This window comes from Bison bison, unplaced genomic scaffold, assembly GCF_000754665.1.
Source record: "Bison bison bison isolate TAMUID 2011002044 unplaced genomic scaffold, Bison_UMD1.0 scf7180017864454, whole genome shotgun sequence".
Taxonomy (NCBI): domain Eukaryota; kingdom Metazoa; phylum Chordata; class Mammalia; order Artiodactyla; family Bovidae; genus Bison; species Bison bison.
Window position 1 is genome coordinate 792,506 of NW_011495016.1, and position 20,594 is coordinate 813,099.

At 41.4% G+C, this 20,594-nt stretch overlaps 1 protein-coding gene across 1 annotated transcript in view; it reads right to left on the bottom strand.

The window, feature by feature from the left end:
- Positions 1 to 20,588, bottom strand: part of KIAA1324L (KIAA1324-like ortholog) — a 220,012-nt gene extending 199,424 nt beyond the window's left edge. The window contains exon 1 of the mRNA XM_010859123.1: positions 20,491 to 20,588. The gene's annotated coding sequence lies outside the window, so the exon portion shown is untranslated. The remainder of the gene's footprint in view (positions 1 to 20,490) is intronic.
- Between the last annotated feature and the right edge of the window lie 6 nt (positions 20,589 to 20,594).

The window sequence follows — 20,594 nt, forward strand, 5'->3', positions numbered from 1 at the left end:
TTCCATTGTTTCCCCAACTATCTGCCATGAAGTGATGAGATCAGATGCCATGATCTTAGTTTTCTGAATGTTGAGCTTTAAGCCAACTTTTTCACTCTCCACTTTCACTTTCATCAAGAGGCTTTTGAGTTCCTCTTCACTTTCTGCCATAAGGGTGGTGTCAACTGCATATCTGAAGTTATTGATATTTCTCCCGGCAATCTTGATTCCAGCTGATGCTTCATCTAGCCTGGCATTTCACATGATGTACTCTGCACAGAAGTTAAACAAGCAGGGCAACAATATACAGCCCTGATGTACTCTTTTCCCTATTTGGAAACAGTCTGTTGTTTCATGTCCAGTTCTAACTGTTGCTTCCTGACCTGCATACAGATTTCTCAAGAGGCAGGTCAGGTGGTCTGGTATTCCCATCTCTTTCAGAATTTTCCACAGTTTATCGTGATCCACAGAGTCAAAGGCTTTGGCATAGTCAATAAAGCAGAAATAGATGTTTTTCTGGAACTCTCTTGATTTTTTGACGATCCAGCATATGTTGGCAATTTGATCTCTGGTTCCTCTGCCTTTTCTAAAACCAGCTTGAACATCTGGAAGTTCACGGTTCATGTACTGCTGAAGCCTGACTTGGAGAATTTTAAGCATTACTTTACTAGGATGAGTGCAATTGTGTGGTAGTTTGAGCATTCTTTGGCATTGCCTTTCTTTGGGACTGGAATGAAAACTGACCTTTTCCAGTCCTGCTGCCACTGCTGAGTTTTCCATATTTGCTGGCATATTGAGTGGGCCCTACTAAATTAGGAACATGTTATTAGTCTGTGATTCTCATGTGCAGCCAGGTTGAGAACCATTACATTAGATTATAAACTCCTTAAAGGATTTTTTTTATCTGTGTACCTCAGGCACAGTGGTTGGCAAAGTGATTAACAATGTTGATTAAATTAATGGATCCATGAAAAACCGTCATTTAAAGTGATTGCTTGTTTACATTTATGGATAAAGAGCTGTAAAAGAGCTATAAAGTCCTTTTCACTGTGATGTATCTTCAAAGGTTACAATTCTTCCTTAGTCTAAAGAAAAATGTTCCTCACTATAAACTCTACTCACTAGCCCCAGGTCTGCTGTTTGAAACACACTTGAAGACTAGTCTCTGGTCTTCATTTATTTTCAAACAATAAATGGTCATATATTTTCAAACAATCATAATTGAGCCCTTGCATTTAGGCTTCTTCTTTGGTCAGGACAAATCTTAGCCCATGTAGATTCACTCTGCTGGGAAGTGGATATTTCAGCCACAAACAAGGACATTTAATCCATGTTCTGAATAATAATTAAAAGTTAGCTGTACTGAGGAGAAGAAATGGTTTTTCAGACATAGCCATGAGCAAAGCATCCACGAATGGAAGTGCATGATAATCTCTGGAAATTGAGAACTGTGGTTAGATCACAGAATAAAAGGGGTGAAATGGGAGTAAAAGGCAGAAAGAGAAAGCTAGAGAGGTCACCTCAGGCCACATGATAAAGAGCCTTATATGATATTAAAATAATTATTTTTTGACTAATTGGATCCACCTGGAGTTTAGAGATGAGAAGAGAACCAATGAATTCAGGTCAATTACTATCAACCAATCAAAAATGAAAGCAAGAAGAAAAACTAGTTTCAAGTAGAGGGGAAGATAATGAATTTGGTTTGAGATGTTTTTAATTTTAAATAGTTGAGGATATCCTACCAGAGGTATTTCTGAAGGAGTTGTCAATGTGCTTTTGGAACTTGATGGAGAATCAAGCACTGAAGGTTGGATTTATTCATTTTGATATTTGGCAAAACTAATACAATTATGTAAAGTTTAAAAATAAAATAAAATTTAAATTTCCCAAGAGGCAAAAAAAAAAAATAGTCATTTAAACAAAGGTTGTAGGTAAGACAGGCAGTTGGATGAAAAATATTAACACTGGTTCTCCATAGTGGGACTGCAGGTATCTTTTTTCTTGTTCAAAACACTCAAATTGTTTATAGTAAGAATGTATTACTTCTATTTAAAGAAAATAAGGATTATAAAGTAAAATATGGGTAAGATCATTGAAAGATGGCAAGAACAGTGTAAAAAGAGAAAGATCAAATGCAAAAACCTGGGAATAACCAGCATTTACAAAGGAGTAACAGAGGAGTAGCTAGCTAAAGAAACAGGATCTACGATAGAGTAATACAAAATTTCAGAAGTATCTCAGACAGCAAGAGAGGAGCAACCTAGAAAAGAGGGTTTAATGCTACAGAGAAAAAGAGTAGGATGAGGATTAAAGAAACCACTGGTAATTAGGAGATGATTACATAACAAGACATTTAGGGAAATGATTGAGATAAAAGCCAGACTACAGTGAGTTGAATAGAGAGTAGGAAATTAAAGAAATAAAGGTAAGGAGCCTAGCTTTGAAGGGAAGGTCAAAAACAAGTCATAACTGAAAAAGAAGGTCAGGTTAAGGACTAGCCTACCTTTCTCTGTGTCCACCATGGAGACGCAAAACTTGCAGTCAAGGAAGTCAAGTGAGTCACATTCATTCTCTGTCCTACCAAAGTCCTCACCTGCTGCCACAAAGAAAATAACCCTACACGGGACAAGGTAGCCTGTCTCACGGTCATCGCTCATGTCAGTACCTTTGTCCTTCCGGAGGAAAAAAAAGACAGTTTTCAGAGCCACTATTACTCTAAAAGAATTCTTACCTTATTCTCAACACAAACATGTTAGTCAACCAAAATTACACACACACACACAAAAAAAATACAGTGAAACTTAGCTACCTTGCTAGATTTATGCTTACAGAAATATAATTCCAAGGACTGCTGTTGAGTCTGTTGACCTCGTAAGGAGCTCAGGTGCCCCTTGTGGAAAGTAACTAAATAAATAAATAACATTTCAACTCGTAATCCATATATTGAATTATCCTTCCAAATGAACACAAAGACTTCTCTCACTATCCAGATGGTCCACAAATGCTCATCACCATGAGTGAAAAATAAATAAGTAAAAGTCCTTATTTTAGCCTCCGAATGAGTGGTGGAAGATCCACCTTTTTCACCTGCACTCTGAGAGACATGCATTCAGTTAACTGACCGTGAAATGATCTATAGGCAGACAGGCAGGCAAGTGGAAGCAGTTCCAACAAGCTGATCTAACTCAATGATTAGCTCTCCCCGAAAATCAAGATTTGTCTGAAATAGCGCTAAGCACTGAGTAAAACAGAAAACTAAATTAACTCCCAGAATATCTCAGGAAGCTGAAAGTCCCTGAGTGCTCACATTTACATTTCAGGCTGCTGCTGCTGCTGCACTTTATAAACAACCTATTTGGAGTCCTCACTAATGAGTTCTTGATATTCATAGATTACATTATCATACCAGAGCTTGAGAATATCAAGTGCTATGATTAGAACTATGTCATGTTAAAAATAGATGGGCATATGTGGCAGAGTCATACGATGGAATGCTACTCAGCAATAAAAAGGGACAAGCTATTGATACTCACCACAGTGGGAATCAATCTCAGAATCATTATGAGTGAAAAAGAGCCAGATCAAAAAAAAAAAAAAAAGTACATGCTTCTATGATTCCCTTTTATAAAATCTAGAAAAAGCATGTGAATCTGCAGTGACTGAAAGCAAATCAGTGGCTGCCTGGGGACAGGGCAGAGGAAGGGCTGGATTACAAAGTGGAAGCAGGAAGCCTTTGGGGCTATAGGAAATGGCTATCTTGATTATACTGACAGTTTCATGAGTGTACATATATGTCAAAACTGACCAAACTGTATACTTCCAATGTCTGTCATTTAGTGTACTTCAATTAACCTTCAATAAATTTTTTTAAAAGTTTGAGGCAGTTGTTCAATCTTCTCATAAAATATCTGAATAACACTTTAAAGCAGTATCATTTACATATGAACAATGAACAGACTAATAAAAGATGATTATTTTTAAATGCATGAATATGCCTAAACACTTAGAACAATGTCTGACTCATATAACTCTGACACAAGTCTTTAAAAAAAGAGGAATAAAAACATTTAAATAGTTGTGGTAAAATGATAGAACAGTGGTCCATTGATTTTTCTTCTCAATCGTCTTCGGTATATACTGTTTTTACAACCGAGTTGTGCCTTTTATTTGTGGTTGAAGATATCATCAGAACAATATGCCTCACCCCCGATTTCATCTCCATTCTTTATTCTCAGTACACACAGATGAAGACAGTAGCAAGACATACTCAAGGTCCAGTGCCTGCCATGTGCTGCTTGCTATGGAAATACTACAGACAGCTCTGCTACTTAAAAATTCTAAAAACATTTTTCTAATTGAGAATCTCATATAGCAGAATGAGATCCCCTCAGTTGATCAGCACAGCATAGAAAGAAAGTTTGTCTGACAGCAGGAGCTGGCCCAGGATCGCTGCACAGAACCCTCATCCCGAGGCAAGAGGACCAGAGGCCACCCACTGTGCACCCAGCTGTGCAAGGGTGAGACCCAGAGAGTGGCACAGGGAGCTCCCCCAGTGAAGACATGTGCAACACTAATATCTGCCTTGGAGGGGATGACGGACTTCTGAAACAGAGGAAAAGGCAATTACTACCTTGAGAAAACAGAATAATGACAATCATTGACTAAAAGACAAAAAATCTATAAGTAGCTGCTCAGTGTCCTTTAATACAATTCAGTATGTAGCCTCCTGGAAGCAGCTATCGTGAGCTATAAGTATAGACCAGCCTCCTGGGTAGGCAGAGTATAAGGCTGTGGGGTTCAATGAGGTCTCTGGAGACAAATACATCCCAGCCTCATGGCTCACTAGTTTTGTCATCTTCTTCAAGGTATTAATTGCCCTTCACCTCCAGTTTCTTCATCTCTAAAAGCAGAGGGATGGACTGCTGTGAGGATTGCTGTTAATATAAGTAAAGTGTTTACACACTTAATTACTCAATAAATGGTACTGTTACCAAGAAAATTGAAGATAATTAACTGACAAAATATTAGAATTACCAAGACTGCTCTGTAAGAAACTAGATACACAATTAATTTTCAAAACACACTAGCTTTTCAATATATCAGGGGAAAATCAAAAGATAAAATGGTAGGGGAAACAGCCACAGAAAATAGTAACACAAAACAGATATACAAGGACTGTACAGGTGAAAAATACAGAATGCTTCAAACACTGAAGCAGATTCTGCCCTCAAATATGAAGATAATTCTGAAAAGATGACTTTTTCTTCCCAAATAAATGAAGAAATTCAACAGAATCCAAGAGAAAATTCCAGGGAGAATTTTTTTTTTAATTTTCAGAAGTATTCTGAAATTGAACTGGAAGACTAAATGGAGTGAGAACAGTTGAGAAACCTGAGAGAAAAGCAAAAAATGTTATATAAAATTGTATTATAAATCTCTGTGAGCAATCTTGGTACAAAAATATCCAACAGATATAAAGTAGCCCAAAAGGAATCAAATAAATGTTTGTGTGCTTATATAATATGCCTCATATGTTATACATAAAACAATAGATTATAAAGAATATATATGCCTATTTGGCATAGAAAACAAATCAATGGAGAAAGGATGGATTATGGATTGTTCAAATATTATTTGTGAAAACTGGCTTTTCAAAGAATAAAGTCAAAGATTTACCTGACAACAGCACTGAATAAAATTTTAGTTGAATTAAAATGTGGCAGTAAACTCACAGCATATTATTAAATGCAAAAAAAAAAAAAAGATCACCAACTGTATGTACAGACTATTCCCATTTTGTCAACATACATGTAAATTCATAAGGAAATACATGCAGAGAAATATGTGTTATTCCTATTACAAATGCTAAAATTTTCAGAGTGGTGTGCTTATTTGGTGGGATTAAGGATGGTTTTATTACTTCACTTTTCTAAAATGTTATACATACACTGCTTTTAATTTTAAAAAGGTCAAATGGGAAATGTGAAACCATAAAAAAATGTTAAAGCAAGTGGTGTTAGCATTTACCTGCTATTTAGATAGTGAAGCACTTTCTAGCATACCAAGTTCAGATCTACTTAAGCATCAACTGATTATTTTGGCTTAAATTTTCTCCTAGTATGCATTACTGATATGCCCAAGAATTATCACATAGAAGTCAGGGGTAAACTTATATTTCAAATGGCCAGTTCTTCCTGTTCTCAACTTTAAGGTGTTAGATTAAACACCAAAGGGCATTGCTTTATGTTTACAATGTAGCAATATTAGAATACACTGCTAAGGATGAAAGATTAAGAAAGAATGTGTCCTAAGATTAAACCACCAAGGAGAAAGATTTATCTTCTCATTTGTTACAGTAGCAATGCACACACATTCATTGAACTGCCCCTTAAATCTACCACAGACTGCAGCCATGATATTAAAAGATGCTTCCTCCTTGGAAGAAAAGGTATGACAAACCTAGACAGCATATTAAAAAGCAGAGACATTACTCTGCCAACAAACGTCCATCTAGTCAAAGCTATGGTTTTTCCAGCAGTCATGTATGGATGTCAGAGTTGGGCTGTAAAGAAAGCTGAGCACCGAAGAATTGATACTTTTGAAATCTGGTGTTGGAGAAGACTCCTGAGAATCCCTTGGACTGCAAGGAGATCCAACCAGTCCATCCTAAAGGAAAGCAGTCCTGAATATTCATTGGAAGGACTGATGCTGAAGCTAAAACTCTGATACTTTGACCACCTGATACAAGAACTGACTCATTTGAAAAGACTCTGATGCTGGGAAAGATTGAAGGCAGGAGGAGGAAGAGACAACAGAGGATGAGATGGTTGGATGGCATCACCGACTCAATGGACGAGTTTGAGCCAGCTCCAGGAGTTGGTGATGGACAAGGAGGCCTGGTGTGCTGCAGTCCATGGGATCGCAGAGTCGGACATGACTAAGTGACTGAACTGAACTGAATCTAAGTGTTAGTCACTCAGTACTGTCCAACCTTTTGCTACACCATGGACTGTAGCCAGCTAGGCTCTTCTGTCCATGGGATTTCCCAGGCAAGAACACTGGAGTGGGTTGCCACTTCCTTCTCCAGGAGATCTTCCCAACCCAGGGATGGAACTCATGTCTCCTGCATTGCAGGAGGATTCTTAACCTCCTAAGCCACCAGTAAAGCCCACAGTAACATAGATGCAGTGCAGTAAACCAGAATTCATGGTTCCACACAGACGTGACCCAAGACAACAGTCTGTCCTAAAAAAAAACAAAAACAAAAACAAAAAAACTCTGCAACTTTCAGAGTTAAAAGTAGCAGCACATGGTTCTATAGATATCAAACATCTTCTTGGATGAATTAAATTGTGCATTCTTCTATCAGCACTAAGCCTAATCTTGTCCTCTAAGTGAGCATTACACCAATACCTCTTATGCGTGACTACACTGACTGTTACTTGAGGCTTACTACTATGGTCCCCTTAAGTCTTCTTCAAGCTAAACAGCCTCAGCTCCTTTGACCCATCATCAAGTATTTGGAGACACTCTCCAAATAGTTCATCTTCCTAATTTACACCTTAAACTAACATCACCCTACTCCAATGTCCCTCTTCAAATATTGCATCTAAGTTGTATTGAAAGTGAAGTGAAAGTCGCTCAGTCGTGTCCAACTTTGCAATTCCATGGAATTCTCCAGGCCAGAATACTGGAGTGGGTAACCTTTCCCTTCTCCAAGGGATCTTCCCAACCCAGTGATCCAACCCAGGTCTCCCGCATTGCAAGCAGATTCTTTACCAACTGAGCTATCAGGGAAACCCTAAGTGAAAGTCATTCAGTGGTGTCCAACTCTTTGCAACTCCATGGACTATATAGTCCGTGGAATTCTCCAGGCCAGTATTCTGGAGTGGGTAGCCTTTCCCTTCTCCAGGAGATCTTCTCAAACCAGGGATCGAACCCAGGTCTCCCACATTGCAGGCGCATTCTTTACCAGCTGAGCCATAAGAGAAGCCCAAGAATACTGGAGTGGGTAGCCTATCCCTTCTCCAGGGGATCTTCCCAACCCAAGAATCGAACCGAGGTCTCCTGCATTGCAGGCAGATTCTTTACCAACTGAGCTATCTGGGAAGCCACATAAGTTGTATTACTGACCTGTTAAATGTCCACTTTCTATGAGCCAAGCACTCTGCCTATATTAGTAGAACCAAAGAATCCTTCTGCCTGCCCATCACTGCTTTTGGCAGCCGCATGACATTTGTGGCTTCAAAAGCACTTTTAAGCAAGAATTCCTCATCTTATACTTGAATATCTAAATTTCAGAACCAAAAAGGACAGTCCACATTTAAAACAATTATGCTTGCCCATTACTCTAGCCTTTTGCAATCATCTGAATCCCAATTCTGTTTTCCAACTCATTAGGCATCTTTCTCAGCTTTCTGACTTTACAAATTTTGGTTAAGCCTTCTCAAAACCAAACTACTGTTTCAACAGTCAAAGTAGAACAGTAACAGGACAGAGACCAGAGACTAAGACCAAAGGTTATTACATTAGAAACCTTCCTCCAGTTTATCATTAAATCCTTGAATTAATAACCTCAGGGTACATTTGTTCATGTATCCAAGACTCTTCCTAGATATACTATCATTCAGCATATACTTCTGCATTGGTTCAGACAGTAAAGCATCTGCCTGCAATGCGGGAGACCTGGGTTTGATTCATGGGTCAGGAAGATCCCCTGGAGAAGGAAATGGCAATCCATCCAGCACTCTTGCCTGGAAAATCCCATGGATGGAGGAGCCTGATAGGCTACAGTCCATGGGGTCGCAAAGAGTCGGACACGACTGAACGACTTCACTTTCTTTTCTTTCTTTCTGCATCTTGTCCACAGGGATATGATATTTCAAACGTCTAGCCAAACATCAAGAATCATGCGCCTGTATCATACTGCAGATCGACTGGTCACCTAACCCTTTGACCCTCAGTCAGCTTCTGTGCTTTTTCAGTCTCATTCTCAATCGCTTCTTCCCCTGCTTGCCTCTAAATGCTGGTGTTTCCCTGAGCACCGCCCTCAACACACGGTGCTCACAGCCTAGGTGACCTCATCACCACCACTGGCTTCAATCACCTCTTACTATGTGCCCCCTGGCTCCCAAGTCGCCTCTCGGATGCACTCGCAAACATTCAGCTGTCTCTGGGAGAGCACTGCTTGGCTGTCCCTCGGGCACTTTAAACTGAGGATGCCAATAATGAACTCATCCTCTTTCTCCCAGCACCCTATTCACCTCTTACATTTTCAATCTCAATGAAAGGTAGAGTGTCTACCAAGTAGCCCAAGGCAAAACCCCTAGAAGTTGTGGTAGACTGAAATTGATCACTCAGCTGTCAAATCCATCTCCTAGCCTCCCCCTTTGACCACTTGCTTAGCTCTGACTTTTTTTTTCCTCCTCATGGGAGAGGTGAGAGCTTCCTAACTGAACTTCCTGCCTCCAATATTACCCCCTTTTATATTCCTCCACTCACAAACAAAATAATCTGTCTAATCTGATGTCAATGATTCCGCAAAGTTTTTCTCACAAAAACCTCAGGCCCCATCTTCCTCATCATCTAGTTCCCTCTGGCCACTGTCACTCACCTTTACTCCGGCCCGTGAAGTGGTCGTGTGATTCAACTCCTCTGTGTGGTCACACAATCGGTTTACTTTGGCTAATAAGATAGGCTGGCCTCCGTGCATACTATAAAGCACTTGCAGAAATCTTTCAAAACAGCTCAGAAAGCACCTTCTCTGAGACCAGGACTCCTTAGTGTGATTTAGTCCCCCATCTCTGCTTCTATAAAACTCTGCACAACTTCATCACAGCACTTAACCCATCTCTAATCATAGACTTCCATATTATTAGTTCACTGATGAGAGAAATACATGGTCTGAATGCATTAAATGTCACATGAACAAATAAACACATGAATGGCCACAGAAAAAGAATAAGCAGGGAATGAAGTAGGGTGGTCTTGAAATTTCAAAAGAACACTCTTAGAATAAAGACTGTCAATCGAAACTCAAGAATTCTTGGTCACTCTGCAGTTGTTTCAGGATTTTTCTCAGTCAGTCACATGAAAGATTTCATATAATGTAGGAATTTAATACAGTATTATGTATCAAACATTAGATTTTTTAATTAGAATTTATTCCTATGCTATATGTTAAGGGAAGCAATTCCATATACATACTTCTTATCTGAATAATTACTTTCTTTGGATTTTATATTATCTCAAAGCATGTAGCCAGGAAAAAAATGTAAGGAAATATATTTCCAAAGTACTGTATATATGGTATCCTTAGTACATTTTAAGAGCACCATATACGTAAGAAAAACAGTAAGTGAAAACACCTAAACAGAAGTTCCACAAAAAGTGAAATACAAAAAGCTAAGTCACATAAAAAATACTGACCATCAAGAGTGATTAAAGAAATGCAAATTATGTCAGTGAGACAACTTTTTCCACCATCAAATTAATATTAATAATTTTTCACAGGCAAAGAAAACTTATGGTTACCGAAGGTGTAAGGGGAGAGGAAGGATGAACTGGGGAGTTGGGATTAACACACACACACTACTATGCAAGCTTAGCTGCTCAGTCACGTCCGTCTCTCTGTGACCCCACAGACAGTGGCGGCCAGGCTCCTCTGTCCGGGGGGATTCTCCAGGCAAGGACACTGGAGTGGGTTGCCATGTCCTCCTCCAGGGGATCCTCCTAACTCAGGGATTGAACCCAAGTCTCCTGCATTGCAGGCAGATTATTTACCGTCTGAGCCACCAGGGAAGCCCACACACTACTATAATAAAACAGATAACCGACAAAGACCAACTTATAGCACAGCGAACTATACTAAATATTTTGTAACAACTTATAAGGGAAAAGAATCTGAAAAGAATATATCGATATATAGCTGAATCATTGTGCTATACACCTGAAAGTAACATGACCCTGTAAATCAACTATACTTCCATTAAAAAATAATAAGTCAATAACACTTTTCACTATTGTTTAGTACAGTATAGTTCACATCCTTCAATCTAAGATTTCTGAGGCAATTTGATAATATCTTCAATAATCAGGAATTCAGTGGTTTGTGTTGTTCTTTATATTGTTGTTTATGTATTTTCATACTACAAAGAATTAAAAACAATCAAAATTAAATTTACTCATTTGTTTGACACAGTGCTAGGCACTGTTTGAGGTGCTAAGGATACAGTATGTGTGTGTCCAGTTACTAATTCGTGTCTAACTCTTTGCAATTCTATGGACTGTAGTCTGCCAGGCTCCTCTATCCATGGAATTCTCCAGGCAAGAATACTGGAGTGCAGTAGCTTATCTTTGAAAAGAAGTAGGAAGAAAGGGATGGAGGGAGGGATTGCCTTGTCTTTATGGAACTTATAGTTACTAAGAGTGGGGTCATAAACACTAAATAATTTAAATGTATATTATGATGGATGCTGAAAAGTGATACGGAGAAAAATAAAAGCATGAAATGGGGATAGAGAGATGGCTGCAAGTTTAAGTAGGGGACCAGGGAAGGCCTGACTGAGAAGATGACAACTGAGTAGAAACCTCAAGGACGTGAGGGAGAAAGACAAGCAGATATCTGAGAAGAGAGCTGCAAGCAAAGGAAGAACCAGGGCAGAAGCCCTGAGAAAAGCTTCCACAACACGTTCTGCAAAAAGCAAAGAGAACGGGGAGGCTGAAGTTGAATGAAGAATGGGGGGAATAGTAAGATGACATGACAGGCTTAACGGAGGCCAGATCATGTTGGGCCCTGCAAGCCACCATCAGATCTCTGATTCTGAATGAAGCCTGAGAAGAGCTCTGAGCAAAAGATAACACATGTTTTAATGGGATCTCTTGACTGCTCTGCTGAGATCAAACTGGACCTCAAGATGGGAAACAACAGCCATCATCCAGGCGAGGTCCTCTGGTGGTGTGGTCCAGCAGGCCAAGGGGTGAGAAGCTCGGACTCTGGCTCTTCAGAAGCAGAGCCCGAGAGTTTGCCAATGGATTGGATGTGAGACATGGGAGGACAAGAAGTCAGGGGAGACTCCAGATGTCGAGGCCTGAGTCACTGAAAGGGAGGACTTGCCAGTCAAAACCTGGGGAAGCCCACGCAGGAGCTGGAGCGGGCAAGAGCAGGGGCTCAGTTTCAGACGTGTCAGGTTTGAGGCACTAACCCAAGCAGAGGCATCCAGGCTGTGCTTGTCACGAAGCCACAAGATGGCCACGCAGGAGATGGGAACTGAGAGAGGTCCATTGGCATATGGCATTTAAAACCAAAAAACTGTATGACATCACCCAGAGTGTGAGGAGGCAGGGTGACAGAAAAAATAAGGGGGTTAAGGGTTGAAGCAGGAAAGTCCCAACGTAAAGAAATCAGGGACGTGAGGAAGAACTGGCAAAGACTGAGAAGGGTTGGAGTGGAATAAGAAAAAACCAGGAGCACAGGATGCCTGAAGCCAAGTAGGCGTTTCAGTGGTGACGGAGCACTCAGCTTGGTCCAGTGATATAATAAGGCAGGGAAAGCTAAGGAATGACCGCTGAACTTATTATAGCAAAGAGGAGGTCATTGTGGAGCTGGGAAAGGGCATTTTCAATGAAAGGCTGAAGTAAAAGGCTCATAAGTAGACAATGGCAGATACTCAAATGATGCTATATTTTGCAATATATCATATATTAAAATATTTTATAAATATTACAAAAAATACCTATAAAGAAACATTAATATCATTGGGAAATGCTTAAATAAGAGAGAAAAAGATACAATATCTACATAAACTATGCACTCACTTATAGCTAAAAAGGAAAAGAAAATATATAGGTAGGAAGTGTGCTAAAACATTAATGTTAGATATCCCTAAGTGGGCCTCCCTGGTGACTCAGTGGTAAAGAATCTGCCTGCCGATGGAGGGGACACAAGTTTGATCCCTGATCAGGAAGATCCCCTGGAAAAGGAAATGGTTACCTACTCCAGTACTCTTGCCTGAAAAATCCCAAAGACTGAGGAGTCTGGCGTGCTACCATCCATGGGGTTGCAGAGAGTAGGCACAATTTAGCAACTAAACAACAGTAACAAAGATGCCCTGCAGAAGCAGGAAGTTAGCAAGAGTTACAGTTGAAGAAATTCTAACAACAAAACAGGTCCCTGGGTTTCAGACAATTAAACTGTATTCCTCACTTTATACCTAGGGCAGTGGTCTCCACCTTTAGCCTGCCTCATAATCCCGTACAGGGCTGGTTGTAACAGATTGCTGGGCCTCAAACTCAGAGTTTCTGATTCAGGAGGGTGTGTGCAGGATCCAATAACCTGTATTTCTAACAAGTGCCTGGGGAATATTGACAGTCCTAGTGTTAGGATCACATTTTGAGAGCCATGGACTAAGGGGAAAGAACCTAATAAAAGTGAAGTTTTAAATAGGTTAAATAACATCCTGAATTCCAGAGCTGTAAATTGACTTGAGAATAAACTTCAATATATTCTGATCCCTGGGCTTTTGTTTCAGAGTCTTAAATCTGGTACAATTAAGAGAAGGTGTCAATTAGGATTAAATGTGTTATAAAGATCAATTCCTTTTTATAGCTGAAAAGAGTGGAAGTCACTCACTCTATAATATTTTCAAGGCAGTGATTAGTGCCCCCAGAGAAGAGGACCTGTACCTTACTCATTTCTAAAACCCCTAAAGTGCCTTAAACAAGAAGACAGTTAATCACCATTTGCTGAATAGGATGAAATGCCTGCCCTAATGAGTCTATCTCATGTTGGGTGGGTTGGAGGGGCAGGTGTTCAGAGCCTCTGGTAAGGCATTCATGCACCTCTGAGTGACTCAGAAAATGGAACCGGCTCTGGGCATATGACGCAGACAAAGGCCCTCTTTCCTCTGGATGGATACAGACCTGTGTCAGGGCAGCTGGCTGGGCACCCTGATCACTGCATGGACTCCCACTCTTATGTGGCCCCACGGCTGGGTACAACTCACCCAGCCTTGCAGGATAGGTCTGTGTGTGTGAAGATTTTGTAGAACAGGGTATGGATGCCCCAGAGCAAGCAACAGGCTGGAACAGTGAAAAGTCTGTCTGTGTTTAGTACTCTAGGAAGGGTTAGACATGGTGGTGGTTTAGTTGCGAAGTCGAGTCTGGCTCTTGTGATCCCATGAACTGCAGCCCACCAGATTCCTAAATCCCTGGGATTTCCCAGGCAAGACTACTGGAGTGGTTTTCCATTTCCTTCTCCAGGGGATCTTCCTGACCCAGGGACCCAACCTGCATCTCCTGCTTGGCAGGCGAATTCCTCACCACCTGGGCCACTGGGAAGCAGGTCATAGGAACTGATCCAGGAGTAAATGGTTTCCTCTGGATGAGATGCCCTTTCATCACCACCCACAGCCTCGTACTCATGCTGTGGGTCTCAGCTTAAAAATCTCTTTTTTGGGGAATCCCTCCCACTCCAACCAGACTAAAAAGGCTATGTACACCCACTGCACACAGTTCCCATCACAACTTATGACAAATGTAATTACCTGATATACAGTGTTGCTTTGAGTCTGCCCACATGAGATTATAAAGCTCAACGTGGGGAAGACCACACATTTTATTCAACATTTTACTGCTAGTACCTGGTACATGAGTACATAATAAATGTGTTTAATGTTGAAATATTACATATAACTTCAATTAAGAAAGGCAAAAAGGGATAAGAATTATCCTTGGTTTCTTCAGGGGGGCGCTTCCCCAGTGGCTCAGATGATAAAGAATCTGCAATGCATGAGACCCAGGTTTGATCCCTGGGTTGAGAAGATCCCCTGGAGAAGGAAATGGCAACCCACTCCAGTATTCTTGTCTGAAGAATCCCATAGACAGAGGAGCCTGGTGGGCTACAGCTCATGGGGTCTCAAAGAGACAGACACAACTGAGCAACTAACACTTTCTTCAGGGAGAAGGAGACGACCACCAAAATTTAACTTTTTTTTGCCATAAGCAAGAATTATTCTAGGATCCAAGGCACTGCTAAAGAATACACTCTGATAGGAAAACGTGCCACTCTATACTATGCTCTATTTCTATCCCTTGTGCTAAAATATGACACTTCACAGATCTGTCAACTCTTGGTTTTACATTGTAAATATTGATGGTGTGAATACTTGCTCACATTTGCCTAAAACATGAGAAATGGTTCTGAGCATAAGAACTTGAAATGGAAAATTCACCTTCACAAGCATAGCACGCAAGATTAATTATGTTCACTGCTTGAAAACAGAAGCCAAGTCCTAACTTCTTCAGTGACAGTGTGGCTTTACACTCCCTAGGCCCTTAACCCACAGCCCATGACCTTCAGAGACTTCCTACAGAAAGGTTAAAGGTTATTTCTCAACTATTCCCATCAAAGTCTCAAACAGAAAACAGGACCATTTACAAGTCTTCTGACTTCTGACATGAATGACCCAATTTCTTAGCAAATCTTAGAATACTATAATGATAAAACTCCACTCCATCGCTATAGGGCTTCCCAGGTGGCGCCAGTGGTAAAGAACCCCCCTGCCAATGAAAGTAATCATCAGAAATGCAGCTTTGATCCCTGGGTCAGGAAGATCCCCTGGAGGAGGGCATGGCAACCCACTCCAGTATTCTTGCCTAGAGAATCCCATGGACAGAGGAGATGGTAGGCTGCAGTCCATGGGGTCGCACGGAGTTGGATACAACTGAAGCAACTTAGCATGCATACATGCCATCACTACCTCCCCACCTGCCAGTTGGTACCATCCCACCACTCCACAGGAACCACTCGGGCAAGAGCACCAGTGAGCTAACCGTCAAATTTAAACTTCTCTTTTCGGGTCTCATCTTATTTGAATTTCTTTGGACCACTGACACTACAACCAACCCCCTCCTTCATCAAAGGCACTTCTCCTTTTCCCCCTAATTCCACACTATTGTGTTTCCCTGAAACCCGCTATTCCTTATCTGTTTCCTTTGGGTACTTCTCAGTTTCTGCCCCCTTTAACGTCAGTAAAACCCAAGTTCGATCTTTCACTTCTTGTGCTCACTCCTTGGATGATCTCATGCAACCCAGCAGTGTCAACCATGCCTTTCATTCAGGTGAGCTCCATGTCTCCACTCCAGCCTAGACCACGGCCTGAGCCAAAGGGCCTGCCACCTAACTGCCTAGGCCAACCCTTGAAAGGTTGGCTCTCCAGAACCAAGCTGCTTACCTCCTCTTCCTCATACTCCTCCTCATGGAGGCTGGAGGCACCAGCCTCTAGACAAAGCAGAACCTTCCATTCCCTCACCCTCCACATCTACCTACAGGCAGTTCTACCTTCCCTCTTTCCATCTTCACAACTACTCCTCAATTGAGGTTCTGTCATCCTTTACCTGGACGCTTACAACTGCTTCTGGCAGGCCTCACCTCTTTCTATGTCCCACTCCTATGTGACCTCCATACTGTTGCCAAACTATATTTTGTTACCCGTGATTTTTAAATCCTTCTATGGCTTCCCATCACCTACCAAATGAAGAGCAGCTTCTTAGCAGGATGGAAGGTCCTCTGTGATCAGCTTCTGTCTGCCTCTCAGGCTCATCTCTCATCAGGCTCCTCAGAGCATGCAGCACTCTGGTTATATCCGATTAGAGAGGAACTGTTCTGAGCTGCTCATTTTCAATCTGCGCTCTACATCAAAAATGTCTTCCCCCAAACTAGCCCAACCTCACATCTGACCCTTGTTTGCTTGGCAAACTCCTACTCATCTTTCCAGACTCCTTCACCTCTTCTGCAGGGCCTTTTTTGATCCTTTCCACTAGATTTACGGCCCCTTTCTTCTTTCATGGCGACAAATCACCGCAATTGTTAGTTTCCATATCTGACTCATCCTTACCCAATTAAATTTTACTTTTTTAATTTGGAATTTCACATCAGCTGACATTTTTCCTGGCACAGTAACGGTTTAAACTCAGTAATGGTGGAATAAAAACCATTGGCCAAAAAGTCATGATTCAATCAGGATTCAGAGAAACCAGAAAAATTATATTATGTAGGAATGTAGAACAGTGAAGTAAGAATCAAGCGAGTTTGTGATTTAATTTTCCAAATTTAAATAATGCATACATAATTCAGTTAGTTCTGTTCTTTTTATGCACTTTTTTCTCATACACTCTCTCTTCTAATACCTTACTCCAACTCTGAATCATCTGTTGGCTTTTATCTTTTTGTTCCTCTGGCAGTCCCATTAATGAGTCAAAAATTCCATTGTATTCAATTCTTGGATAAGACTATTTTCTCTGAACCTCTAAAGTTTCTCTGTAGACCCTTCCTGAAACATCAGGATCAAGGTCTACTCAGCTAGCAATCATCAACTTTCATATATTTATAAAGTTTCCTTTAACTCATACTTTTAACTCATATTCATGCTCACAATTGAGACAGGCAGATCTCTTTTTATCACTATCATTTTACAAATGTAAAGCAGATACCCAGAAACCTAGAAGATATTTATCCTTTTAAGTTCCCCCTTAAATAGCTTGAAGAAAATTAATTCTATACTTTCTGATGTTTAGTCCTCACTGTTTTTTGTTGTTGTTGTTTTAATTTAAACGCCATTTATCAAAGTCACATCCTACTGGTGTCCTTCAACTGCTGGCACACTGACTGTACTGTTATTACTGTCTCCTCTTTCTGTCTGCGCTTGTGAGTCCACCCTACTGACTGGATCCCCAGCTGAGCATTCCAAAGGAATCACTTTTCTCCCCTTCTCTGCTCCATAATCAATGACTTTGACAAAGGAAGCTGTATTATATGAGTTTCACCCAGAGTCCAATCCTCTGCAAAGAATCTTAAGTGAAACTTTGCACGTGTCCCAGCCACTCTATTGCGAACTCAGGGGATCATAAAAAGATTCTTCCCAGGCCAGCTTTCTCTGCTTCTCCTCTGCCAAAACTAGGCAAGGAAAATGAGAGTCTATGTGATTTAGTTAAATACGATGATTTTTTATAAAAATACTGATAAATGAGGATGAGGCTGAAAGTACTGGCTATTCTAGTACAGTACTAGAATTACCTGCAGATTTTCCCTTCGACATCCTCTCCTTGTCATTAAGAGCCGGCTTTAGTTTCCAGCCTCATGCCCCTCCCTCACTTTCAGGGCTCTCACTGTCCTCCCCACCACATGGTGCTATCCCTTATGTGGGGCATTCCTTTTCTGTTAATAAAGAGTGGAAAGGGATTAACAGGCAGGCGTGGACACAAAACGTTACTTTTTAGTGTTACATCTTTATTTATAAGAGTTTGGCCCACATTCCATAGCTGTTATCTCACAGGAAGGCCCCTCCCCACACATAAGCACCAGCCAACTCTTACCCTCAAAGCCTGAAAAACTCCTCCATTCTCACATTCCTCTTAAAAACAAAGTTAGATGGGGAACACATGTATACCTGTGGCGGATTCATTTCGATATTTGGCAAAACTAACACAATATTGTAAAGTTTAAAAATAAAATAAAATTTAAAAAAAAAAAGCCAAAAAAAAAAAAAACAACAAAGTTAGAGAGAAACAATAATCAATTCTATAAATTAGCTCAGTGGGTTAGACCAGAGGCCAAAGAGCAGATTCAGCCCCCTGGCCCGGCCAAAGGAACCCCTAACTCCCAGTTAAACATCTACTAACTGTTCGTCAGTCATCAGAACATAACTGGATCTGCGCGTCACCATTTCTAAAAACACAAGCCACAGGCATGTTCAGGAGCATCCTCCTATCATTTTATTTATTCCCATCAATTCGAACTTGAAACATCAAGGAACTGAGTCAAGTGAAATTTGTAAACTCACTATAATTAACTGAACACAGCCTTCTGGGACCTTCAGTCAACCCCCTGCCTCTGGTTTCACTATATCTGTCTCAGGGTGCAAACTCCATTCTGTCCGGGTCTGCATGGACAGAACATGTGCTCACCTAAAGGATTGGTCTAGCTCTAGTGGCCACCACCCCCTCACTAGCCCTCACTTTCACCTGTTTCAAGTAAAGCCTCCATCACTAAGAATTAATTTTACAAGAATCTGACTTTTCACTTAAGGAAAAAAAAATGTTTTGCATAATTGGGACTAGGGGCTGGAGGCAAGGTTTTCAGTTTGTCCTGTTACAACTACTCAATCTGAAGATGACCAAGAAGTGGGCTTTTTCTGGAAGCCTGGAAGAATGGACTATTCCCAGGTGACAGAACACAGATTAAACAACTAATTATCCTAATAAACTCTGAAATTAAACACAGCTGTTCGCTGAGCTCTTGCCCTGATTTCCCCAATTATAACACTACTGTGTGCTGGTATACATGCCTTTGATCTGAATCTCTTTCATTTCAGTCTGTCCTAGGACTGAGACTGTGGGAGAGGAAGGTGAAATATATGGATGATGGATGAGGTCTAGAATGCAGATATTCTATAATTCGAGCCTGGGTAAAATTCAAAAGTGACACAAAGGAACAAGGTCTGGTCTTGCTTCCCAGAGGGGATATTAACTAACCCATTTTTGTTACATTAAAATAAAATGACCCATCACCCTGATTCCTAGCAATCTTCCTAAAACAGTATTCACTGCTCACATCCTCCTCAACATAATCACTCAAAGTAGGTCAGAAATGTTGCTTCCTTCCCCTCATTGATTTTCATTAAGAGGATGGACTTTCTGGAACACTAAAGGGGAAGATAAACACCCAGTACAGCTACCAATGACATCCCCTGTACATTTTTGGCATTATTAAGTACAGTTCTCCCAAAAGCAGGGAAAAAAAATCTCATCACTCCTATTTATCTTTCTTGGCTGTATATCAACGATAATCTCAAACTTCAAAACACACAGTAGTAGTGCTTCAGCCAGCTGATGAACATCTCCCAAAAGGAGTACATTAACTCTGTCTTTTCTAATTTTCTAGATCACCAACCCACCTCTTCCCTAAGTACACATTCTTTTTCTTCCTAATTCACGTCCATGTTTTGCCAAAAGGATGCCAAGCGACACCACACACTGGCTTGGCAAGTCCCCGGGGCCTTATCAGGACGCTGAGTGCAAAGGAAAGGGTTTGTACACACTGGGGAGTGGCGAAGGGGGAGCTGGAAGCCCTCGGCGGCAGTGCCGGCTCTCCAAACCCCACTGGCAGGGCTTCCCCGGTCCCCTGCCCTTGGTGAAAACTCCCCTCGGCCCCAGGTCCTCAAGCCTGGCACTCCAGAAAAGCGCCGCAAAGTCCTTCAGAACCCTCAAAACACAGGAGTGCAGAAAGCATCCCCTCAAAGCCAGCAAAGCCACACATCCTCTCTCGGCCAGCTTCTCGGGGCGGGCAACTTCATCCCTGCAAACAAACGAAAAGCCCGGTCCTCTCAGGAAGGAAAGAGGTGACAGCAGAGAGCAGTAAATGGGCACGACCCTCATCCCTCACCTCCCGTCCCCCACTCTCCCCCACCCCCACCCCCCGTAACTCCAGGTTTCAGAGCAGGTGCGGCTCACCTCCAGGCAAGGAGGAAGCGGACGGCCGGAGGTGGAGGGCAAGTCCCCAGCCCAGGCCGCCTGGCAGCCGGCGAGTGCCCAGCAGCAGATCCAGGCGGGGCTCC